General features: G+C 47.8%; 1 protein-coding gene across 4 annotated transcripts in view; it reads right to left on the bottom strand.

Annotated features, from left to right (window-relative positions):
* The window catches only part of PALM2AKAP2 (PALM2 and AKAP2 fusion), a 525,161-nt gene that overhangs the window by 102,123 nt on the left and 396,894 nt on the right, over window positions 1-26,144 (bottom strand). The window contains exon 1 of one of the 4 annotated variants that reach the window (XM_055130296.1): window positions 25,064-25,223. The exons of the other annotated variants lie outside the window; for them this stretch is intronic. The gene's annotated coding sequence lies outside the window, so the exon portion shown is untranslated. Of the gene's footprint in view, window positions 1-25,063; window positions 25,224-26,144 lie in introns of those variants that run through there. 4 annotated transcript variants of the gene reach the window in all.

Consider the following 26,144-nt stretch of genomic DNA (forward strand, 5'->3'; position numbering starts at 1 on the left):
ATGGAGCGGAAAAAGACCAAGGCGGAAGGATGGGAAGAGAGCTGAGAGGTCAATAGGTCAGGGAAGAATAAGCCAGCTTTCCTCATCCCACTGTCACAGTTCTCCACGGCTCAATGAACTTGAAGCACTTCCAAATTCCTCCAGTAGAGGAGCCATTTAACTAAACAATAAAATATAGGAAAACCTAACAATAAAACAAAAAATGAAAAACTGTTTTCATCTTTCTGTCTTAGACACACAGCCTTCATTTTCTTCGTTGTTTTTAGTTTTAAGGCCACACCCAGGGGCCGGAGTGATAGTTCACTGGGGCCTTGCACGCAGCCGACCTGGGTTTCATCTCCGGAATCCCATATGGTCCCCTGAGCACAGCCAGGAGTAATTTCTGAGTGCAGAGCCTGGAGTGACCCCTGAACATCATCAGATGTGACCAACCCAAAAAGCCAGGAAAAAAGAAAACAAACAAACAAAAACAGGTCGGAGCGATAGTACAGCAGGGAGGGCGTTTACCTTGCATGCACCTGGGTTCAATCCCCAACATCCCATATGGTCCCCCATGGACCGCCAGGAGTTCCTGAGTGCAGAGCCAGGAGTAACCCCTGAGCATCACTGGGTGTGACCCAAAAAGAAAAAAAAAAGGGTGGTGCTCAGGATATACTCCTAGCTTTTTGCTCAGGGAATTACTCCTGGCAAACTGACAGCTTGGGGCACCATACGGGGTGCTGAGGATGAAACTGGGAATGGTGTTAGTTTTGGCTGTGTGCAAGACAAGCACCTTAATCATTATACTAGCTCTCTTGACCCTGGTTTCTTAGCAGGACACCTCTGCATGGTACTTGTCCCTTTATATGACTGTTCAAATGTTCAAACTGCATGAGGGGAGTGGAATTTGCTCTTCCCCTTTCTATACTTTGTCTGTTCTTTGCCTTTATCTAGATTGCAAGATTAACAAAATGCCTAGTAATAATACGACGGAGACAGACAAAACAGATGATACACATCTGCAGCTCTAAGGAAGCAAGATGACTCTTGAAAATGTACGCAGGGAGATGCACCTCATCACGAGGCATAAGAAGTTGTAGAGTGAGTTTCACATAAACGTCGGCTTCCTTGTTCTGAATCATTCAAAAGACAACAAACAGAAAGTGCTGAGCTTTTCACTTTCAGGGGATTGAGTCCTCTGGAGAATATTTAGGATTTGCTCACCTTTTCTCCTCCACTTCTTTCTCCCCCAACTCACCTCTGTCCATGGTCCCCGTGCTTCTAAATGAAGCAGGGTGAAGACTGTACATTTAAGGACCAGAGCAACTGCCAGCGGGGAGAGCACCTGCCTTGCACATGGCCGACCCAAGTTTGATCCCTAGCACTCGACAGGATCACCTGAGCCTTCCAGGAGTGATCCCTATGTGCAAGGCTAGGAGTCAGTCCTGAGCATCACTAGGTGTGGCCCTCAAAAGAAAAAAAATTAGGGTGCGGGTGGGATGGAAGGATACTGGGAACACTGGTGGTGGAGATTGGGCACTGGTGGAGGGATGGGTATTCGAACACAGACTGAAACGCAATAATCAAAGTTTGTAAGTCTGTAACTGTATCTCAGGGTGATTCATTACAATTTTTTTAAAAATTAAAAATAAACAAATACATAAATTTTTTAAAAAAGAAAAATATTAAACTTTTTTAAAATAACAGTTGCTTTATTTTTATTTATTTATGTATTTATTCCGTTTTGGGTCACACCCAGCGATGCTCAGGGGTTACTCCTGGCTTTGCACTCAGGAATTACTCCTGGCTGTGCTTGGGGGACCATATGGGATGCTGGGGATCGAACCTGGGTCGGCCGCGTGCAAGGCAAACACTCTATCTGCTGTGCTATCGCTCCAGCCCCCCAAAAATATTAAACTTTTTGACAACAGGTTTTACTGTGTCAAACCTGGATGCAGTGTTGTATTTGTCCAGAAAAAAGATTTTCAGGAGGAAGAACTGAAAAATACAATCCAATTAATAACATGAACAAACAATGGTTCACCTTTCACTGGCTCCCGAAAGTGCATTTTCTGCATTCCCTATAAATACAGAATGGCAGTAAAATCACAAGTCACCACATTCTTTACTTAGAATGATCTCATAAATCCTTGGTATTTATTCTCAAAGTCTTCAAAGTCCTAGACAGTCTAAGAACCCAAACTTTAGTTAGTAATTAACACCGTGATGGCCAGAAAACAAGGAATCCCCAAAATGGGTTCCTATCACCTGGAACATGACTCAAATCTAGGGGAAATGACATAGAGATGGTTTTTAACCCAAATAGATCCAACAAGAAACTGACAGTGCTAAACATCCTGAAAATCTAAAGAAGCGGGGCACATCAAGCGTGGCCAACCCATGCTAGAGAGAAAACATTCTAACTCTAACGTAAGAACTGACTTTCAGTGCCGGGTGATGTACAATGAGGGGTTGCAGAGGCTCCACATCCACCCACGTGGATGTCCACTGAGCCGTGGCCCGTAAAGGCTGTCAGAAAGGAAGGAGCAGAAAGAGCAGGTCCTGGCAGGCCTGGGCGTGGGGTGCTGAGGGAAGCCAGGGCTTCCAGACTAGGAGAAGATGCCAAGCCCTGCTCATCTTCCTTGTTCCTTGGAGAAGATTAAATAGCAGGGCCGGAGAGCCAGCACAGTGGAGAAGGCACGTTTGCATTGCATGTTGCCAATCCTGGGTCCACCCCCAGGACCATATTCGGTTTCCCCAGACCCTCCAGGAGCAATTCCTGAGTCAGAACCAGGCCAGGAGTAAGCCCTGAGCACTGCTAGATGTGGCCCCCAAACAAAAACAAACAGCAACTTGGTAACACTGTAGCACTGTTGTCCGGTTGTTCATTGATCTGCTTGTCGCACCATTATGAGACTTGTTGCTACTGTTTTTGGAATATCGAATAGCCACCGCCACCAGGAGCTTGCCAGGCTCTGCCATGGGGGTGGGGGGCTGGATTTTCTCGGTAGTTTGTCGAACTCTCCAAGAGGAATCGAACCTGGGTTGGCCGTGTGCAAGGCAAACTCCCCACCCGCTGTGCTATCTCGCTCAAGCCCAGCAACTTGGTCACTGTCACTGTTTTCCCGTTGTTCATCGATTTGTTCGAGCGGGCACCAGTAACATCTCTCATTGAGAGACTTATTGTATCTGTTTTTGGCATATCCAATACGCACAGGTAGCTTGCCAGGCTCTGCGGTGCGGGCTCCATACTCTCGGTAGCTTGCTGGGCTCTCCGAGAAGGGCGAAGGAATTCATTAAAAATATTTAAACTTTTTTTAAGGGCTAGCACAATAGTACAGAGGGTACGGCAGTTGCCTTGCAAGCAGCTAACCCACGTTTGATGCTGGCCATCACATATTCCTCCTGAACATCACCAAGAACCATCCCTGAGCACAGAATCAGGAGCATCCTCCAAGCACCGACAGGTATAGCCCCGACCCTCTTCCCCCCAAAACATAACAAAATGCACCTGTAACATGATTAGAGGATATTCCTCTTTTGTTCCTGGGACAAACAAATGTTTTGTAATCATTTTAAGATGTCTACTCAACTAATACCTATAACTTCCAACATGCTGTTACACATCAATTAATTGGATACTAAATGGCAATAGGGGAAACAAAATTTTATTAAAATCTTTGCATGTGCAGCCACCTGGGATTTGCTGCTATGCTCCACCCCTAAAAGCAAGAGCAAGCGGGGCCATTATCAGCCCCATCCTGCAGTTCATAAAACCACAGCATTGGGAGTGCAGTATTCTGACTGAGTCATACTGGACCCTCAGAGGCACTTCCCTCCTGCAACCTAGTTCCCTAAGAGACAGTTATTTTTTATTGTTGTTGCTTTGTTTGGGGGTCACACCTGGCAGTACGTAAGAGCAACTACGGTCTCAGTGCTCAAGGTTCACTCCTAACTGCTTGGGAGACCATGCAGTACGGGGTTCGGACCTGAGCCTCCTGAATGCAAAGCCTATGCTTCCGTCTACAGAATCTCGCTCTCCAACTCCAAGCAGGTGGGTTATTCTATAACTTCAGAAAGCAAAACATCTTACAAATTAAGTCAAGCTAACACTGAAAAATGTCAACTTCCTTCTTTTTTAAAAAAAAAAATTTTATTTGTGAATCACCGTGAGGTACAGTTACAGACTTACAAACTTTCGTGCTTGCATTTCCGTCATACAGTGGTCGAGTGCCCATCCCTCCACCAGTGCCCATTTTCCACCAATCAACTTCATTCTTACACTAATGTCAACTTCCTTCCTGTAAGATGCCTCCCTGGGAAGGCATTTCTACATTCTAACTACCAAGGGCTAATTATTTCTAGAAACATACCCAGAAGTGACACCACCAAGGGAGGAGCTGCTCCATCAGAAGAGAACATTCCAGGGCCAGAGAGGTAGCTCAGTGGGTGGAGCATATGTTTTGCAGGCAGGAAGGAGGCCTGGGTTCCATCTCCAGCATGGCATAATCCCCCAAGCAATGAGTCAAGAGAAACCCTAAATACCTGAGTAACACCCCACCACCACCATCAAAGTTCAAATATCACTGTATCACTGTATCACTGTCATCCCGTTGCTCATCGATTTGCTCGAGCAGGCACCAGTAACGTCTCCATTGTGAGACTTGTTACTGTTTTTGGCATATCGAATATGCCACAGGTAGCTTGCCAGGCTCTGCCAAAAAAAAAAACCTTTTCATTTTATGAAAGAATATTAGCATGACTTGTTCATGCTACTCTTACAGAAAAAAATTTAAAGAGGAAATAAATCTTATTAGGATAGAAACTAGTATCAAAAATAAATTAACTCTCAGCAACTAACAGGGAAATAAAGTTACTTTTAGAAACATTATTTTGGAGGTTGAGGGGACTCCCAAACAGTGCTCGGGATGACAGGGCCTGAGAATGCAGAATGCACTGCCGTGGGTCCAGGACTGTCCACTGTGCTAAGGATCCTCCAAGGTTTGCTCACTGATGCTCAGTGGACCACATGGTGCCAGGGATGGAGTAGGATGAGTTGCATGCAGGGTGGGGTGAGCCTTTACCCATAACTATCTCCTAGGCATGAGAGATATTAGAACATAAATATAGGGGTCAGAGTGATAGTACAACGGGTAGGGCATTTGCCTTGCATGCAGCTGACCCAGGTACACCCCCCAGCATCCTATACGGTCCCCTAAGCACTGCCTGGAGTAATTCCTGAGTGCAGAGCCAGGAGTAACCCCTGAGCATCGGCAGGTGTGACCCAAAAAGCCATTAATAATAATAATAATAATAATAATAAAATATACATATAAAGAAAAATCAAAATAGTGGAGAGCATAGCTGCCTTCCGAAATTCAAATAAGGGAAATAAATTCTCAAATTCAGTTTTCACTTTTAATGACAAATGAAAAAAAATTAATAAGGCATTATCACACACTTTCCCCTACCCCTGTAAATTGAGCAACTATCAACAACAAAAAAATTATATGTCTGTGTGTGCCTCTGTATTGCCAGGGAGTAACACACAAAATAGGAACTACATCCCTGGCCATCACAGAAATTTTTTATCAGGATTAGAAGAGCAATACTGGAATAGCATGAAGATAAAAAAGAACCCCAAAAAGCTAATCCCAGCAAAGATCCTAGGCCTACAAATCAAAGTACAATCCGGCCACTGGGGGGAAGTTTTCAGGAATACTAAAAAACACAATCAACACGATACATATGCCTAGGAAAGCTGAGACCTTGATATTTTCTCTCTCAGAATATTAGTTTACAGCTTAGAAACAGCCAGGGTGGAGGAGGAAATTCCTCTGTTCACACCCACCTCCCTCAAATGCCTTTAAAAAAAAACCAAAAAAACAAAAAAGAAAAAGAAAAAAAAGGACTGTATACAATGCATGAAGAAAAAAAAATCTATTGTTGGGGTGAAGGAGACTCAGATGCTTTTTTTCTCCTGGCTAATAATGGATTCACTAATAATGGATTCGATCGCCCTGAAGTTAATGAACCCCTGGGTAGGAAATACCAATCAGACAAACAGGAATAGAGTAAGTAATTCACCAACCAGATGGCGTGTCTCAGACCTTAGGGCACCCTTTAATAGAGTAACACTTCATTCAGCAGAACAATTCATTTTGCTTTGTCTTTTTAAAAATCATGATCACACCAATACTGCTTTTTTCTGTTTGTTTGGAGGGATGGGAGAAGAGGCACACCCAGCAATGCTCAGGGATTACTTCTGGCTCTATACAGGAATTACTCTGGACAGTGCTTAGAGATGTTACGGACTGCGTGTGGGCTGGCTGCATGCATAAAGCGATCCAGCCATTCAGTACTTTATTTTATACTTGTAGAGCTATAAAGCACATCCCACTTGTAGAGCTACAAAGCACATCCCACTTGTAGAGCTCTAAGGCACATCCACGAAGAGTGCCAGAGCCCCAGTACTGCCCTCCCCCTGACCTCCCACCCATACCTTCATCCCAAGGTTCCTTCTTTTCCTTCCATTTTCACTTTTTTTTAATTCAAAAAAAATTTTTTTTATTGAATCACTGTGAGCTAGACCCTTACAAAGCTGCTCATGATTAGGTTTCTGTCATACAGAGTTTCACTTTATTTTTAACTTAAAGAAATATCTTAATTACTAGATATATGAAAGTTCAGCAGTTAAGAATTTGTCTTACAACCCTCCACACTGCGAAGGAAAAAAGAGAAAAGAAAAATGAAAATATTGCTTTTTTAAAAATTGAATCACCGTGAGACACAGTTATAAAGCTTTCATGTTTGAGTTTCTTTCAGTTATACAATGATCAAACACCCATCCCTCCATAAGTGCACATTCTCCACCACCAATGTCCCCAGTATAACCCCCCTTTCCAACTCTCCCCCTGCCTCTATGGCAGTCAATTTCCCCCATACTTTCTCTCTATCTCTCTCCACTTTGGGCCATTATGGTTTGCAATATACTGAGAGGCTATCATGTTTGTTCCTTTATCTACTTTTAGCACACATCTCCCATCCCGAACGATTCCTCCAACCATCACTGTCTTCGTGATCCCTTCTCTATTTCAGTTGTCTTCTCCCCCACCTCATGAGGCAGGCTTCCAACTATGGAGCAATATTCCTGGCCTTTATGTCTACTGTCCTAACAGTAACAAGTCTCACAATGGAGACGTTACTGGTGCCCGCTCGAGCAAACAGATGAACAACGGGAGGACAGTGCAGTGCTATATTCCACAAATGAGTGCAGTCCGAAAAATGAAGGTCTTTTAATACTGGCATTTAATATCAATTAAGAAGCGCTGGAGAGATAATACAGAGGTTAAGCCACAGCTATGGCCAGTGGAGGTTCGATCCCCAGTATTCCAGGCGGTCCCTTGAGCACTGCCACTAGGGATTCCTGAGCATGGAGCCAGGAGTGAGCCCAGAGCACCCGTGGGTGTGATCCCCCCAAAAAATTATCTAAACATGAAATCATAATCCCCTGCACCTTCCAACCTGGCCTCCCAAGACTGGAGTCACACGCTAACCAGCCCAGAGCTCACAGGAGAAAGCAAATGAGTCAGATGAAGCTGATCAACTAACCGTCATTACTCTCCTTCCTCAATCTAGAACTTCCTCACGATAAGAAAGTCACTATAGGGGCTGGAGCGATAGCACAGCGGGTAGGGCGTTTGCCTTGCACGTGGCCGACCCGAGTTCGATTCCCAGCATCTCATATGGACCCCTGAGCACGGCCAGGAGTAATTCCTGAGGGCATGAGCCAGGAGTAACCCCTGTGCATCGCCAGGTGTGACCCAAAAGCCAAAAAAAAAAAAAAGGGAAGTCACTATATCTTATTTTTAACAGTATCTTCACTTTCACTATGGGTGATCTAAGTGTAAAAATAAGTTTTCTCTTGATAGCATGTTTCTAAAATTGATTCCCATATTTACTTAAGCTACTATAACCTTAAAGGGGGCTACAGGGGCTAGAGAGATAGTGCACTGGGTAGAGCACTTGCCTTGCATGGGGCTGACCCGGGTTCAATTCCCAACATCCCACATCGCTCCAAACCCCCAAGCCTACCAGGAGTGATTGCTGAGCTGAGAGCTAGGAGCAAGTCCTGGGCACTGCCCAGTGTGGCCCAAACCCCTTATGGGATTGGGTAAAGTGATATATAGTCAAAATGATAAAACAAATTAGGAACCCTAAATACTAGCCAAGTCTATTTTAAGAAGGTGTACACACGGGCAGGCACACACACACACACACAAACCCCACCCTCCTCAATGTCCACTGGCTAACATTCAGCAGGTAACATGTTACTTCCAACAGATTTTAATATTAACTGCTAATTTATAATTAAATTAGCTAGGAGTCTGTTAAATTTTGTTTCCTCATTTTACCTGCCCAACCTCTTTGAGGAAAGTCATACTGTTTACATTTTTACAATGAGAAATTAAACCTCACAAAGGTTTAATAATTCATTCACAATGCCACAGACTTACTTAGATGATAAAGTCAGGACTTGAGTTTGGAATCCAGGCTTTCTCTCTCTGGCCCAAAGAGATAGTACAATGGTTAAAACTCTTGTCTTACGTTATGACCAACCAGGATCAATCCCCTCCACCTTATATGGTCTCCTGAACACTGTCAGGAATAATCCCTGAGTGCAGAGCCAAGAGTAACCTCTGAGCATCGCTAGGTGTGACCCCAAAATATATGTCAACAAATATATATGTATATTTGCTCAGGGCTGAACCTGGGTCTGTGGGTAAGTGCAACCTTGGCTGCATGCAAGGCAAGTGTCCTACCTGCTGTGCTGTACTATCTCTCCAGCCCCTTCAAGTTAAAGTATATATATAAAATACTTTCTCTGAGCCAGATACTTTGGAAATCTGGAAATCACTATCCAGGTGCTTCAGAGACACTCCTGAACTGTGTCTCACACTATACACCTTTTGCAGCACAAATTCTTAAGCTATTTTTCCTTGGAGCTGTGCTTTGATGCCTTGCTGGACACAGGGAACTAACTCATAGTCAGCAGGGACGGGTGACTTCTTTTGATCTCCTGAGACCGTCCCAGATACATCAAGCCTCTCAAAATGGGTGAGACAAAAGGTGGAAGCCACATAGTGTCCTTGGAAAAATGAATAGATCAACAAAACATCAAACAATTTGGAAAGGCAGCAGGGGACCCATACGCTTTGAAAAGCGATGCACCTGGAGGTGCGTGATGCTACGTAACATCATGATTCAGCTTCTATGAGGCCCGGGAGGAAGTCAAACTAACACAGACAGGAAACAGAACCCTGGTTGCCAGAGCCTGTGGGGGCAGGGGAGGGAGAAATGGGAACTTCAAGGTGGGTTCAACGCTTAAAAGACTGGAAAGTTCTGTGAATGGCTGGTAGTGGTGCCATCACAACCATGAGGCTGTACCAAATGCTGCTGAGCTGCATGTCTGCCGTGTGAATGGTGTCGAACCCAGGGCCTCGTACATGCAGGGCGATGAGAGCCTGAGCGCCATCCTTGACTTAACCTGGACATCCTCAACCCATTCCGATGGTGGTAACCTTAGCAATCAGGATGAAAAACAAACAAGGGTGAGAACAATCTGCGCGTCCGGCTCGGAAACTCCTAGACACGCCGGGCGGGGCTGGCAATCACAAGTCACACTGCTGTCCTGGCAGAGAAGGCCACGAAAGGGAAGCGCCTGCCCCGGCCGCCAGCGCTATTTCCACAGCCCCGGGGTTCACGGGTCACCCTCAGAATGTGCCCTTTCTGACAGCGGAGCCGACAGGCGGAAACAGCAAACACTCCAAGGCCGTTTCTCTGGGACCCTGACAGGCACCTCTCTTCCTGTTTCCGAGTGCAGAACCCCCACGCAGGTGCTCTCAATGCCAGGGGGCACCTCCGGGCACCCATCACACTCCCTTCTCAGGGAGCCGGAGCCCCAGCTCACCGTGGCAACGATAAAGGCAGGAGAGAGAGGGTTTCCATTTTGGAAAGGTGACAAGCCGGAGTCCATTTGCAAAGGAAACAATACTGAGATATGTGCCACTTTTCCTTCCAAGACAGAGAGGTGATAAAGGAGTCAGCCTAGGGCCAGAGAGCTGCCAAGAGAGAAAACCACTCGGTCCTGTGGCCGTCCTGGAGGGTACCACTACTCCCCCTGACCGGATATATATATTTCAATGGTACAACTATTTTGTTATTTGTGTCACACACACACACACTCATCATCTTGTTTTACTCACGTTAGTAAAAGAGTTTGTATAAAGAAAATTACATTTCTATATTGACGAAATTTTGTGTGTGCCAAAGCAGAATATAAGACTGAGCATTTAACCACTTAAGAAAGTTCACTTCAGGTGAGTGGTATTAAGTCCGACCACACTATTGGGCCACCCTCCCTATGGTTTATCCTTGAAATGCTGGACCAACTACCCTCTTCTATCCCCAGCCCTGGCAAATATTCTCACTCCAAAAACATTTTTGAGATGTTGATAAATCTCAACTTCCCTTTCTCTCCTCCTTTGTCTGACTTAGGCAGGAGGGCAGGAGACTTTGAAAAATGCTTACTGTTACCCACAGTTACTAAGGAGTTCTTCCAAACTTTTGTAAGAACTGACCTCATCAACAAGTTTATGCAAAGGGCTCAGGAAACAAACAGTCTTCTCTCCCTTCACTTCTGGTTTTGCTCTGGTCCCTGCAAGCTGCAGGTCCCCAGCTCCTCAAGGATTCCTGTGCCCCCCACCGCTTGCCTGCAGAGACTAGCAGGGAGTCTCAAAGCTGACCACGTGACCAGAAACAGCCAAAAGCATCACAGATAAGTGACTGGAAGTCACAGCTAAGATCAGTATGTAGAGAGGCGTCTTAATGCCTCTACCTACAACCCACAATCAAGCACCTTTTAAAACCTTATTGCAGGCTGCAGTCATAAGGGGTGCCAGAAGAAATTGAGGTTAAATAGGGAGCCAGACCAGGCTGAAAACTTGGGAGACAAAATTCTTTTATGTAAGGTGGTTTTTGTTTTTTGTTTTGTTTTGTTGTTTCTTTCTTTCTTTTTTTTTTTTTTTTTTTTTTGGCTTTTTGGGTCACACCTGGCGATGCACAGGTCTTACTCCTGGCTGTGCTCGGGGGACCATATCGAACCAGGTGCTGGGAATCGAACCAGGGTCATGTGTAAAGCAAATGCCCTACCCGCTGTGCTATCGCTCCAGCCCCTATGTAAGGTTTCTTCTATTTGTTTATTTGTTTTTATTTTGTGCCACACCTGGCAGTGCTCGGGGCTTACTCTTGGCTCGATGTTCAGGGATCACTTCTGGCAAGGCAGAACCAAACAGGGTGCCCAGAACTGAACCTGGGTCAGCCCCAAGTTGATCTGCACTATCTGTCTTCTATAAGTTCAAAATGCAAGGGGAGGGGGGTGGGAGGTGGAGCTCAGCAGGGAGCATGGAGAGATAGTACAGCAGGCATTTGCCTTGCACACGGCCGACCTGGGTTCAATTCCCAACATCCCATATGGTCCGCCAAGCACGGCCAGGATTGCATCCCGAGTGCAAAGCCTGAAGTAACCCCTGAGTATCGCTGGGTGTGACCCAAAAAGTGAAAAATAAATAAGTAAAATAGAATGCTAGGGGGCTTTTTTTTTTTCAAAGCTGTTCATGATCGGATGTATTCCAACACCCATCCCTCCACCAGTGTACATTTCCCAGCACCAGTGTCCCCAGGTTCCCTCCCATCACCCCCACCTTCTATCCTGCCCACCTGTATGGCAGGCACTTTCTCTCTCTCTCTCTCTCTCTCTCTCTCTCTCTCTCTCTCTCCCCCCCCCCCTTTTGGGTACTGTACTTTGCAATACTGGTATTGAAAGGTTATCCAGAATATCCTTTACCTACTTTTAACCCACAGCTCTTGTCCAGCGTGATCATTCCCAGCTATTACTGTCAGAGCAGTCTTTTCTCTGTTCGATTTTGGCCACACCCAGTGGTGCTTAGGGCTTACTCCCAGAGCTGTGCTCAGGGATCCCTTCTGGGGGCTCCAAAAAAGTAAAAAAATAAGTAAATAAAACCCACATAAATAAAAGAGATGTATGACTCAGTGATACAGTGCATGCCTTGAATGTATGAAGTCCTGGGTTTGACTGCCAGCAAGAGAAATGAAAAAAGGAAATTGATCTTTTTTTTAATGTCCAGGTGTCCTGAAAGAAGCCTGGTGACAACTGGTAGATGAAAATGAGCTCAAGGATTGATTCCCTTGAAGAGTCTTCTGTCTTCCTGCTTGTAGAAACTCTCCTTCACTCGGGTTCAAAGCTCACAGCACCCCTGTAATGGGGTACCTTGCACCTGTCCAAGCATTTGCAGCTAACAACTGTGCCAGGGCTCAGATAGCATCTTTCCAGGCCAACTGTGCAGAGGTGGCTGGGTCATTTGTGGCAGAAAGGGGTTAGTGTATCTTACAAGGGCACATGCTAGCTGGCTCCAGGGGACCCCTGTGGAGTTCACAAGACAAGAAAGTACACCAATAGGCTGTGGACAAAGAGAGCAAGGGGCACCCCAGGGGACAAAGATCTTGCAGGAAGAAGACACACAGGTAGAAACTGCCTTTCACATGAAAGGACTAGATATCCAGGGTCCACATTTGATTCTAGAGCTGCAGGGACTGTACAGCCGCAGGACCTGAGCTTCCTAACGGCCTTCAGAAGCCCATGCAGGGGCCGGAGAGCTAGCGCTGTGGGCTGCCCTATGGGCTGCACTGCACACTTCGCATGCAAGTACCCTGGGATGGATCCCTGACACGGCACGGTCCCCCAATCACCACTGGGAGACACCCTTGCGCACCGGCCGATAGGAATCCACGAGCACTGGTGGGTGTGGCCCAGAAACCAAATCAGGCACCCGAGCAAATGTAGGTGTTGGCTTTCCCTCCAGCTCCCAGGTTTTCTTCCTCACGTTTTCATGATGTCAAGATACCACAGACCGAACTGTTTCAACCGATGGGGCTAGACTGATGATAGTTTGCCTCGTGATTTTTCCACTTTGGGTCTGCTGCCAAAGTGATATGCATGCTGTCGGAACCAAGCTCCAAATCTCAGTCTTATGGGGGCTAGAGAACAGGCAGTGGCAGTGAGATGGAGAGACCACTAGCCAGGTGACCACGGGACGACAACTAATCTCAGGCTACCGTGTACTGCGTTCCCAGGGTTCTTTGGATACTGCTTGGTGTTCTCACATTCCATCATGTTGACAAAAACAAACAAACAAACAAACACAAAAAGCCAGGTCCATCTTGTATCTCTTGCTTCCAGTGAAGAGGAAGAAAGCAATTACGCTTGTGTTTTTTTTCTTTTTGGGTCACACCCAGCGATGCTCAGGGGTTACTCCTGGCTCTGCACTCAGGAATTACTTCAGGCGGTGCTTGGCAGACCATATGAGATACTGGGGATCAAACCCAGGTCGGCCGGCTGTGTACAAGGCAAACGCCCTACCCTCTGTACTATCACTCCAGCCCGAAAGCAATTACTCTTAAGATGAAACTCAAGTTAAATGCCTACTTGCAGTCTGACTGTAAAGTGTCTTGGTCTGTCTAAGGCACATGAGGCTGTTATGATATTCTTTGCACACAGTACATGCATTTTTGATTCATGGTATTTTCTTTTTTTCTTTCTTTCTTTTTCTTCTTCTTTTTTTTTTTTCTTTTTGGGTCACACCCGGTGATCAAAGGTTACTCCTGGCTTTGCTTTTGCACTCAGGAATTACTCCTGGCAGTGCTCGGGGGACCATATGGGATGCTGGGAATCAAACCCAGGTCGGCTGCATGCAAGGCAAACACCCTACCTGCTGTGCTATCGCTCCAGCCCAACTCATGGTATTTTCTACTGAAAATGGATCCATTGGGTCATAAACCATTGTCAAGGACATTTATACTTATTTCCCAATTAATTTCTCAGAAACTATGATACCAGGAATCAACCATAGGCTCTCAAATTTCCATAGCAACTGCTCTCAAGTCTTTACCTCCACTTACATCCCAGAAATATTCCTCTTCCATTTTATTTAAGACTCTCACAGTAGATCTTTTGGTCTGCTGGAAGACCCAGGCTCTGGAAAGTAGCTCAGCAATACAGCACTTGCATGTGTGAACCTCTGGATTCGAGCTCTGGTATGGCAAAATAAAACAACACAAAAAAAGCCACACAAGATCTCTAGTCTCAGAAAGATCCATCCCACTCTTCTCTGGCAGTTTCTCCCTCTACATCCCACGACTACGGTGAAGGTGTGTCCCTTGGTCCCCATCCCTTCTAAGACCCTGTCTTCACTTGCCAGGGATAATTAAGCTATGGAAAGACAGTGCACAAAAGTTGAGGTTTTCTTTCCCTTGGAATGTCTTGGCTGTACATCCAGTTCTTCCCCAAACTTGTCTAGGACAATCTGCCTTGCTCAGAGTCTTCTTTGAAAGGTACTGAAAATGATCATAATACTAACAACAAAGGCAAGCAAGACGGATGACACAATAAACAGAACGAAGCAGGAACAACCATAAAATTGTGGAGCCGAGGAAAACCATTTAATTGGGGTAAAACAAGGAAACCGTCCTGAAGGAGAGTTTCGCCCCTGGAGAGGTAAAGGGGCTTTTTATGGAGTATAATTTCACTTCAAAATTCCCCCAGCTCCCCATATCCCCTGGGAATACTGTTTTCACTCTTCAGCCACGATCCAGGCTGATTTTAGCTCATTAAAAAAAAAAGATGAAAGACAGAGGAAAAAGGAAAGGAGGCAGAGGGATGCAAGGGATAATTCTAGTTGTTCGAGGCCAGAATCAAAGAGGTAGGAGACTAGGGCTGAAGGGGTCGTACGGTAAGCAGGGTGCTTGTCTTGCACACGGCCAACCAGGGTTCAATCCACAGCACCTAACACGGGTTTCCTGAGCCCCTCTAGGAGAGATCTCTGAGAGCAGAGCCAGGAGTAGGCCCTGAGCACAGCTGGGTGTGGCCAAAAATAATAGTAATAAAAAACTGAGCGGGGGACAGTGACAGGAGAGAGAAGACAGAGGTATGGCCCAGTGGCAGGTGCTAAAGGGCCTGTGGCAAAGTGGACCCTAAGACATCGTGGGAGAAATGAGAAACACCCAACGGAGGTGACAGTCAGGAAGTAAAGGGGAGAGGAAGGGGGTTTAGCCTTCCTTGCCTAGTTTTTCTTTTTCTCTTTCTTTCCCCAGGCTCCAGGGGGCACAGCTGACCCAAAGCAGCTGGGCTGGTTTCAGGGGGAGCCACCACCATTTGGGTGGATGCTCAGTACATGTCCAGAAACATTTACACTCTCAGAAGTCTAAGGAGCAGAGCCAGAGTAATAGTACGGCGGGTAAGGCTGACCCGGGTTCAATCCCCAGCATCCATATGGTCCCCTGAGCACCGCCACGAGTAATTCCGGAGTATAGAGCCAGGGGTAACCCCTGAGCATTGGTGGGCGTGACCCAAAAAGAAAAAAAAATTCTTTTAGTTAAAAAAATGTCTAAAGGTCATCTCTAACGCTTGCAATTTAGACGCCTTTGCTCTTCTTAAGTCCTAACTTAAAAAAAAAATCAAGCATATGGCAGTCTGTGTCATCTCATTTTACACACGCTCATTAAGGGGGCTGGAGCAATAGCACAGTGGCTTAAGGCACTTGCCTCACACACAGCCAACCCAGGTCCAATCCCTGGCACCACATATTGTCACGCCTAGAATGATCCCGGAGTATAGAGCACAGAATAAATCCTAAGCTCCTCTGGGGGTGGCCCCAAAAGCAAATAAAATAAACTTTAAAAAAATATGCTCATTGAAAGATATGACTCTGTTTGGGGCTACTGAGCCAGTATCTACAGGCTATGAATTCTAGACCAGGACAGGCAGTTTCTCCAGATCAGCTTCATGGACACTGCAGGTGGAATCCCCCGCTGTTGAGTGTCCTGTGTGCCTTGTGAGATGTTTAGATTCTAGGGGCACCCACCCCTCTCCCCCACCTGATTAGTCTGCTGAGGGAAGCAGGGCAGGAAACCCAGTCTGGCATGGTGTGACTTCAAGCCCCTGGCAGATCACCTTCAAGCGTCTTGGCATCCTCAGCAGAAAAATGATGGTGAGAATAAAGAATAAGAAGTAAGTGTTGGCACGGATGCGGTTGCTTGTGCCCACGTGGCCGAGCACATGTGGTACCTAAGCACAAGTGTCATCCTCATCTCCCCTCGTGAGATGTGGACAGGGGTTCTCTCTGCCTTCTCCTGGGCATGTAACTCTCTCCCTTTCTCTCCCTCCTTCCCATCTCAAAACCTCCAAATAAAATGTGTTAAAATATGTTAACATATATATCACTTGTATCAATCACTTGTATCACTTGTAGTCCCGTTGATCATCGATTTGCTCGAGCGGGCACCAGTAACGTCTCCATTTGTCCCTGTCGTGTGCTAGTGCAGCCCAATGATATCTGCTTGCTCCAGGAACAGGAAGAGCCTCAAATCGTTCATTCAGGGATTTGACGAAGAAATCTGACCATCTAGTTGATGAGCGGCCACGAGGTCTTCTGACGTCCCGTGGAATCCAGTCGGTAACAGCTCTAGTCCAGCGGTCGTCTCTGAATTGCATAACATGACCGGCCCATCTGATTTTTGATGCCTTGGCAAACGAGACAGCATCCCTGATTTTTGACCGTCAACGGAGGTCAGAACTCCGGATTCCTTCTCTCACTTGAGTGAGACGTGATATTCCCAGCATAGCTCTTTCGATTCCTCAACATATATATATATATATATATATATATATATGTTTAAAGACGTAAAGGCCAGAGAGAAGGTGCTTGCTTGCCTGCCTTGCATACAGTAAACCCAGGTTCAATCCTCAGTATCTTATATGGTCTGCCAAGTCCCCACCAAGAGTAAGCCCTGAGTACCACTGGGCGTGACCCCCAAACAAACACACGAAAAAGAAAAGGAAGATTAATGAAGACTGGAGCTAAAACCAGCAGCTTGGTATCTGGCACTCAAAAAAATATATTAATTCCTTTGCCCTTCCCCCTTAGTTCCAGCCAGCAGCAGGAGTAGTGCCTCCCCCACCCCCCACCCCAAGGTCAAGGTACCCCTGAGGGATACAGGGAATTCTTTAGGAAACTCTATTCCATTCTAAACTGTGGTTGCAGGGGGTGGGATTTCTTCCTCTTCCGTTCCTCTGTCTTGTACCCTTGTGGCCAGTTATACCATAATATCTGGCATCCTTTGGAGGGTGTGAGTAGTTTATAATGAAGCCTATGATGGAAAGAATACTTAAAAACAATGTAGACATTGTGATTTCATGCAAAAGCAATGTCTCCCACTCCAGAGGCCGGTCTCTGGGCTGCATTTACACAGACTTGAACTTTTCTTTAAAGTAAAATTGATCCCAAATAGGAATTATCCCCAGTGTTTGGGATATGACCTAAGTTCCTAACACAGTTTTATTCATTTTCCTCCCAAATGAATGGATTCTGTGCCTCTGTAATTGTGTCAGAGAAATCAGGCTACTCTTTGTGAGATTAAAATGCCCTAAGATGTCCTAAAACACTTATTTGCCAGGCTAAATATAGCCTGGGAATCACACTGCCCATGGTAAAGGAACCTTGACTTTATTTAATAATACACAAAGAGAGAGCTTAGCTCTTAGGGTTGTGAAATACTTAATTTTTTTTTTCAGTATTAACTAAAATGTATTCCTTCACTAAAATCATTCCCCTGATCTGTAGAGAAGAGCAAATCAGGGGCTGGGGAGGAGGTTCAGAGAGAAAGCTCACACTTTGCAAGCTTGAGGGCCCCGGTTTTTATCCCTGGTAAAGCACACAACACAACACAACACACACACACACACACACATATACTATTTCTCTATTTCTAAACATTTACAGGACCTTTCTCTAGCAAGTCCATTTCCACATTGTCTGCATTACTCTGCCCTTGCAGCTCATCATGAATCCAAGCAGCACAGGATATGGGACCAGGGGGTGAGAGTGCAGGAACAGTCCGTTAACACAGGAAAGCATGCTTCGGACACACAGTCTCTCTCTCTCTCCCTCTCTCCCTCTCTCCCTCTCTCCCTCTCTCCCTCTCTCCCTCTCTCTCTCTCTCTCTCTCTCTCTCTCTCTCTCTCTCCTTACCAGGAGCTTCACTGCTCACTCTGGGAGTTGCCACTGCTCACTCTGGGAGTTGCCATTGGAGGCCACTGAGGAGGGGAGAAGAACAGAGGCTAAGTGGCCCGCCCTGTCCCTCCATCTCCCCTGCCTCAGGTTTGCAAGGGATGGTTGCTGCTAAAAGACGCATCAGCTCAGCCTGTGCCATAGACACTGGGAAGTGTTTTAGGGCGGGCGCAGGCCTCACGGCTGCCTAAGAAGCTGCCCCTTCACAGAACCAGTGCAGTTGGAAGAGGTGGGGGGTGGGAGGGGCGCTATTCCATGCACACGACCGCCCCCCCCCCAGCAAAAACACAGAAAACCTTTAGGTCCTATTCAAATTCTTCTCCTTTACCAGTCCAGGGACTGTAAGGCCTGTACGGCTGGAGCTGGAGAGAGAACACAGGAAAGAAGGCACGTTCTTGCCTTCAGGAAGATGCCCGAGCCACAGACCTGGCCGCAAAGCCTGGACGGACTCAGGAATGGCGCCTGAGCATGTCCAGGTGCAGACTCACCCCTTCCACCCCCCAAAAAAGAACTACACTCAGACCTTTGGTCTCTCCCTGTGAGGGAAAGGCTTCAACCTCCCAGTTTCTCCTCAGTCTGCACAGGAATAACCCGTCTCAAGGTCCCTTCACTGAAGCATGAGCAAGGCCATCAAGGACAGCCTTCGGCGGCTCACAGATAGGTAAGAATTCTGGATCTGCATTTTCTATCTTTATACACTGATTTCATTTCTCAGCATCTGCACAGCCGAATAGGAGTTTCGGGCCGCACAGGGCAACAAGCTCCAGCAGAATCCAGCAGGATGTAGCAGAGAAATCCTGCACACCTAAATCATGAAGAGCTGGGGATCAAATCAGAGCTGGCTGGTGCAAGGGGCTTTAACCTCTGCTTTCTTTCCCCCGCCCACAGTACTGCAGAGCTGTTTAAAATAGCCAAGATCTGAAAACAACCCAAATGTCCAACAAACAGATGAGTGGATGAAGAAACTGTGGTTTATCTACATGATGGAATACTGCTAGGCTATAAGAAAAGTTCAGTGAACTCCTACCTTTTGCTACAACTTGGATGAAACTGGGGGTGGGAGATGTCATGTTAAGTAAAATAGGTCAGAGGGGCCAGAAAGGTAGTACAATGGGTAAGGTGCTTGCCTTGCACACAGCTGAGTGGGGTTCGATCCCTGGCACCAGGTATGGTCCTTTGTACTTGGTCAGGAGCAATCTCTGAGTCCAGAACCAGGAGTAAGCCCTGATCGCCGCTGGGAGGGAGGGAAGGAGAGATCAAGGGGGGGAGGGAGGGATGAAGGGGAGGGGAAGCAAAAGAGAAAGAGCGAAATAAAGAAAAAAGAAAAAAACAGAAGGAGGGAGGGAAGGAAGGAGAAAAGGAGGGACGGAGGGACAAATGTTGGACATTCTTACTGAAATGTGGTAAATAGAGAAACAAAGCAAGGGAATGGACAATGGTGAAAGCAAACAAACTCTGGACTCTGACAACAGAACTGTGGTTACCAAGGGGTGGGGAGGGAAGCCGGGGTGGGGTGGGCAGGGAGGGATAGGGTAGACAACATAACACTACTGAAAGAGAAAAGCATGATATATATATATATATACACAAAGTCATTTTGCTGGGCACCGTTTCTCCTGAGTTAAAACGGCGGCTGTATACACGGGCTGGTAAGGAGGTATGCACCCACTACCCCAAGTTTTACTCAGCATCTCCAGGAGAGACCGCTTAAATACATTCCTGACAAGCGTGCTTGAGAGTCAAACCTAGAACAGTAGTCTGACTATTCTTAGATGGGGCTTTCCTGACACAAGAGATGAACCGCCCATCATGGTTCTTTCTCAGAGGCATGCTTCCCCAAGTGCAGACCACCCAGTGTTCTGGATGGCGGGGAGGGGGCAGGCAGCTCAGGGTCCCTGAGTCTAAATCTAACCTTTCAATTACTTCACTTGTATCACTTGTAGTCCCGTTGATCTTCGATTTGCTCGAGCGGGCACCAGTAACGTCACCATTTGTTCCTGTCTTGTGCTAGTGCAGCCCAATGATATCTGCTTGCTCCAGGAACAGGAAGAGCCTCAAATCGTTCATTCAGGGATTTGCCAAAGAAATCTGACCATTTAGTTGGTGGGCGGCCATGAGGTCTTCTGATGTCCCGTGGAATCTAGTTGGTAACAGCTCTAGTCCAGCAGTCGTCTCAGAATCTCCTAACATGACTGGCCCATCTGACTTTTGACGCCTTGGCAAATGAGACAGCGTCCCTGATTCTTGACTGTCAATGGAGGTCAGAACTCCGGATTCCTTCTCTCACTTGAGTGAGACGTGATACTCCTAGCATAGCTCTTTTGATTCCTCTTTGGGATACCCAAATGGCGTTCTCATTAAGTTTTCAATTACAAAGATAATTTAATATGCAACTGGGCATTATGTTCAGACAGTACAAAGAAAATAATGACATTACTTTATCACTTCAAATTTCCAAAAGCTGGTCCAGGGCCCCTGATTAATAATTCAAGTCAGGGTGATGCTGATATTTCTCCAGATCAGAAGACAGCCTTTTCCAAATGCCAATTCAAGAATGAGCATCAATTCCACCAGTGTTGGTAAGTATACAAAATTAAAGAATGGAATGAGATCATTTTCAGGAAAAATACTTTAATCCACACCCACTGTACTCAAGGCTTGGGGGGAGGGGGGTCATATGAGGGGCTAGGGACTGAACTCACATGGTAAGTACCCAACCTTAGTATCTCTTCAGTCCAGTTTTCAGAAGTTTAATGCTCTGATTTCAATAATTTATAATACCTCCACAAATCTCCATCCAAATGTCATCTTCCTCCCCCCCTTCTGCTGCCAAAACCCGGGACAATTTCATCTTTATTTGAAAGATTTTTCATTGCCCTAAAAAGTATAGACACTTGTAAGGACAACTAGGATAGAAATCTAGGACATGAAACTTTAAGAACCTGCCAAATATGCGAGGCCAACAGCTCAATAACAATTAAGAAAATAAGCAGATAATCCAGGCTGCTCATAATTTTAAAAAGTACTATTTAAGGGTACTTGGAGCGATACTGGTATCTGGGTATGAGCAGTACTGGACTGGAGCATTAGCAAGCAAGTAGGGCGTTTGCCTTGCAAGCGGCAGACCTGGGTTCGATTCCTCCGTCCCGCTCAGAGAGCCCGGCAAGTTACTGAGAGTATCCCGCCCGCACAGCAGAGCCTGGCAAGCTACCTGTGGCATATTCAACGTGCCAAAAACAGTAACAATGAGTCTCACAATGGAGACATTACTGGTGCCCGCTCGAGCAAATCGATGAACAACGGGAGGACAGTGCTACAGTGCAACTATTTAAGGGTCTCAGTGATACTCCTAATTTTAAAAAGTACTATTTAAGGGCCTCAGTGATAGTTCAGTGATCCAGCCACTTGCCTTGCATGCAGCTGGCCCTAGTTCAAATCCCCTGCACCACATATGGTTCCTGGAGCACCATTAGGGGTCACTCCTGAAGACAAAGCTGGAAAAAGCAAACATTCTTGCCCCTACCCCATAATAGTTACTCTATTAATCCCATCCTAAAATATCGGGAGCTTTAGAAATCATGCAAATAGTATTTGTATGGGCCTGGAGCGATCGACCCGAGTTCAATTCCTCCGCCCCTCTCGGAGAGCCCAGCAACCTTGAGTATCGAGCCCGTGAGCCAGAGCCTGGCAAGCTACCCGTGCGTATTGGATATGCCAAAAACAGTAACAGTAAGTCTCTCAATGAGAGACATTACTGGTGCCCACTTGAACAAATCGATGAGCAACGAGATGACAGTGACAGTATTTGTATAGTTTACTGGATAACTCAGTTTGATACACTGTTTTCCCTTAGCAGCCGGAGATCCTGAGGCTACAGGGTCAGAAGCACTTAGGAAAGTGAAACGAATTCTGACAACACCACCCTGAGCTCTGCAGGGCGGAGGCCGTGCCAACCTTCATGCCAGAACTATGAGATAATGGGTATTTCAAAATGCTGGTCCCATCTCAGAGCTCAGCAGCCCTCTCCCTCACACTCAGACCCTGGCATGAAGTTGAAATGAGTTGGGCCGCCGGAGAAACAGCTTGACTCCCAGTGGCACCGCCTGCCAGATGCCTGAAGATTCCAAGCAGTGTCCCTTTCCTTTCACCCAGCTTATGGGTCATTTTATTGGTGGTGGCCCTTATGGGTTCCACACATCCCAAGAAGGAGGTACCTTTAAGGAAGAGCTGGCCACAAGATCCTTTTTTTTTTTCTTTTTCTTCTCGGCTTTTTGGTCATGCTCAGGGATCACTCCTGGTTCTGCACTAGGAATCACTCCTTTGGTCACACCCTGCCAATTCACTATATGATTGCTTTGATCCATCCAGATGCAGACTGTTTCGTACAAGAAACTGAAAAGGTTTCGACCCACAACCCCTTTATTAACCAAAAGGTTTTCTTTCTTTCTTTCTTTCTTTTTTTTTTTTTTTTTTTTTTGCTTTCTTGGGTTACACCGGGGATGGACAGGGTACTCCTGGCTCTGCACTCAGGAATCACCCCTGGCGGTGCTCAGGGGACCATACGGGATGCTGGGAATCAAACCCGGGTTGGCGGAGTACAAGGCAAATGCCCCACCCACTGTGCTATCACTCCAGCCCTTGCCTAAGAGATTTTAATGTTTTACATGACCCTGGGTAACAGATATATAAAACTAGATACACATCCAACTTTTATTGGCTTGATAGTAAAACAATGAAATTTACTTTATATGTTTTTGGGGTTTGTTTTGGGGCCACAGTGGCGGTGCTCAAGATCAACCGAACTCGGGATGATATGCAGTGTCAGAGGCTGAACTCCGTTTGGCTACATGCAAGCACTCTACCCACTGTATGATCTCTCTGGGTCCTTATAATGCATTAAAAAAAATTACTCCCACAATATGAGTTGGTTGCCCACTGTATAAGAATCTGGAGTTTAGAATGACCGTGGGCTGGGGGCTTCCTACAATGGGGCACGGAATCTTCTGTGCCAGGGGTCAAGGCAAGGGGCCTATGCCCCAATACTATTTCCCTACCCAAGTCTTAACTCTTGAAAGGTCTGTATTGTTTAAAGGCACAGAGCAGACCTCGTACTAAGCACACCTCATCTCTAGACATGGTCCAAAGGCATTTCATTGATCAACGTTGTGAGAGAAAGGGAGTTTTAAATTAAATTGGCTCCGTTTCCAGGAAGAAAAGTGTCATGCTTTAAGAGAACTTCCTTTAATTAGCCAAAGTCAAGGAAACCAGAGTCCCTGAGAATGCTGATGGTGAGCTTATTAGATACACACGGAGCCCAAGAACCAAGTTTCCTCCGCCAACTTGTCCCAGACTGGAGGATGCACTTAAAAATGTTTTTAAAGACAAATGCATTTCATTTACTGGGGGTGGGTGGGTCACACCCGGCAATGCACAGGGATTACTTCTGGCTCTTGCACTCAGGAATTACTCCCTGGCGGTGCTCGGGGGACCATACGGGATGCTGGGAATCAAACCCGGGTCGACCGCGTAAGGCAAACGCCCTACCCGCTGTGCTATCGCAACAGCCCGCAAATACATTGGCGGGGGTGGGGGGGTGGGGAGGGGGGAGAGAAAGTGAGATAGTTTGCCCAAACCGAGGGCCCGGCACTTAAAAGGACTCGAGAGATTCGGCAGTGGGTCCACTCAGAGCCAACCCGGCTACCCCACGCGGAAACTGGCTTTACTGGGTCCGGAGAGATAATCCACGGTCTCCCGAAACCAGTCGCCTGACGCCCTACCCCCCCCCCCCCCAATAGGGGAGGAATTCCCAGGGCTAGGAGCGCCCGCTGGACCTCGAGTTCCCCCTGGGCCACCAGCGTTGGCATCGCCGCCCGCCTGGCGAGCTCCCCAAGACTTGCCCCACTCCCCCCACGCTCCCCGACTTCGATGCACCCTCACGTCCTAGTCTGGGTGTCTTTGCAATTGCTCAGGGTCACCAGATACCTCCTGGTGCCCATCCCCGCCGGCTTTCCGCACATTTCGGCGCCTCTCTCCCCCTAGCTACCAGCCGGCCGGGCCGTTCGATTCCCCGGGGTCTCCCACAAAGGCCGGGAGGGAGAGAATCTGCAGGGGTCTGAGTGCCGGATAAAACAGCAGCAACAGTAACAAACACCTGCACCGAACCGCTGGGGGCGGGGGTGGGGGAGTTCCAGGCTCCGCCGGACTTGCAAGGCTCAGCTCCGGCGTGCAGCCGCGCGGAAACGGCTGCTCCCTCCTTCCCTGCTGTGCATCTCCGGAGGTCAGCAATCCCCCAGCGCAGTTCTTGGGGCGGGGGGGGGGGGGGCGGAGGACCCCGCCCCCACCCCGACCTCTGTCTCCCGGCAAAAGCACACGACTTGCAAAGACGCTCCCACGCGCTGCCGTCTCGGGACTTAAAACCCCGCGCCTTGCTGGCCGGCTGGAAGCCGCGGGCTCGGTCCAGGGCGACGCAGGTCCGGAGCGGCGGCCACGCTCCCTGACCACTGTCCTTCCCGTGCAGCTAGGCGGCCCCCGCGCGCGTCGTCTGCTCTAAGGTTTTGTTTGCTTTTTAAGCACACAGAAGTGAAAAAGTATTGGTAAAAAAGCAATCCACGGCCTGACCGTCCCCCGCGGGTCTAAGAATTCAAAGCCACATGGCCAAAGCCTTTTCCAAACAGGTCCCAGTCGCAAAGGCAAAATCAAAACAAAACAAAACAAAGCCTTCCCCCGCAAGAAAAAGACCTTAAAATGCCCAGTCAAGTCCTAATTTGCATCCAAGCTCTCCCCTGATGTTTCTTTCTTCCTGGGCCACCCTTTCCCCCACGCCGCGACATCCTGGAGGGCACCCCTGGAGCGTGGTGTCCAACGGCGGCCTTGGCACCCACCTCTGCGCGCCGGGTCCCGGGGGCGGGGGGCGTCGTCCTCCCGCGCGGCTCCGGCGCTCACCGCCGCTCCTTCGCTCCCGCGAGCGTCCCAGGGACTCGGAAGAAAGGCGCGCAGGAGCCCCGGCCGGGGCGAGCGCATCTGCCCAGCCTGGGCCACTGGGCGCGCAGGAGGGCGGCGAGCGCCGCCCGCCAGCTCCCGGGTCCGCCCCTTCCCCGCCCCTCGCCCCGGGGCCGGACGCCCGCGGTTCGCCCCTCGCACATCCCCTCCCCTTCCACCACCCACACCTCTCCGTGGCTTTAAGGAAACCGACGCCACAGACCGAGAAACCGAGAAAGGAATGAATGTATGAATGAATGGATCCGTGAGACGGATGGGCGGCCGGAGGGATGCGCGTGTGGTTTCTTAACGGGACGAGGGGGCGTGCGTGTGTCCCGGGGTACGGGTGGGTGTGTCAGTGTGTGCGCACGTGGGTTTGTGCCGGTGAATACATAGGTGCGGATGAACCCAGGTGGAATTTTGTTGCGGGTGCATGAGCTGCAGAACTCGGAAAGCAAATGATTCCATCCCTAACCCAGCCCCTAAAAAACCAGTCCCGGGGAGAGTGAGATGCGGGAAGCGTTTGGCAGGTGCGTCCTTGTGACCAGGATGGGGGACGCGGGGGTGCCTCTGCGTGTTGCCGGGGCGGGGGGGGGGAGCTCTCCCTGACGTGCCCAGAAGTTGAGATGCTTCCAGCTCATGGGCTCGTCGTCCCCGATATGGCCCCTGGTGGCCAAGCGCGTGTTAACAAAGTCAGCGGCGGGGAAGGAGGCAGCTGATACACCGCGTGGGGCTCCACTGGGCACGTGGCCAGCCCCCCCCATCCCCACCCCTATCCCGGCGGTCTGAAATTTCAGTCTGCATCCCCTCCCCCCTCATGAATATTTAAACTATGTTAATGACCCCTGCAAAACGTTTGGTCTAGAAAGCCCGAGGATACCAGCCTATGGAAAAGGGCGTTTAAAACAAGTCGAGCAGTTCTTAATGGAGAACAGAGAATAGAAAGGCAGATTTCCACAACGCAACTTTCTTTTCGGCATGATC

This window comes from Sorex araneus, chromosome 1 (assembly GCF_027595985.1).
Source record: "Sorex araneus isolate mSorAra2 chromosome 1, mSorAra2.pri, whole genome shotgun sequence".
Lineage (NCBI taxonomy): Eukaryota > Metazoa > Chordata > Mammalia > Eulipotyphla > Soricidae > Sorex > Sorex araneus.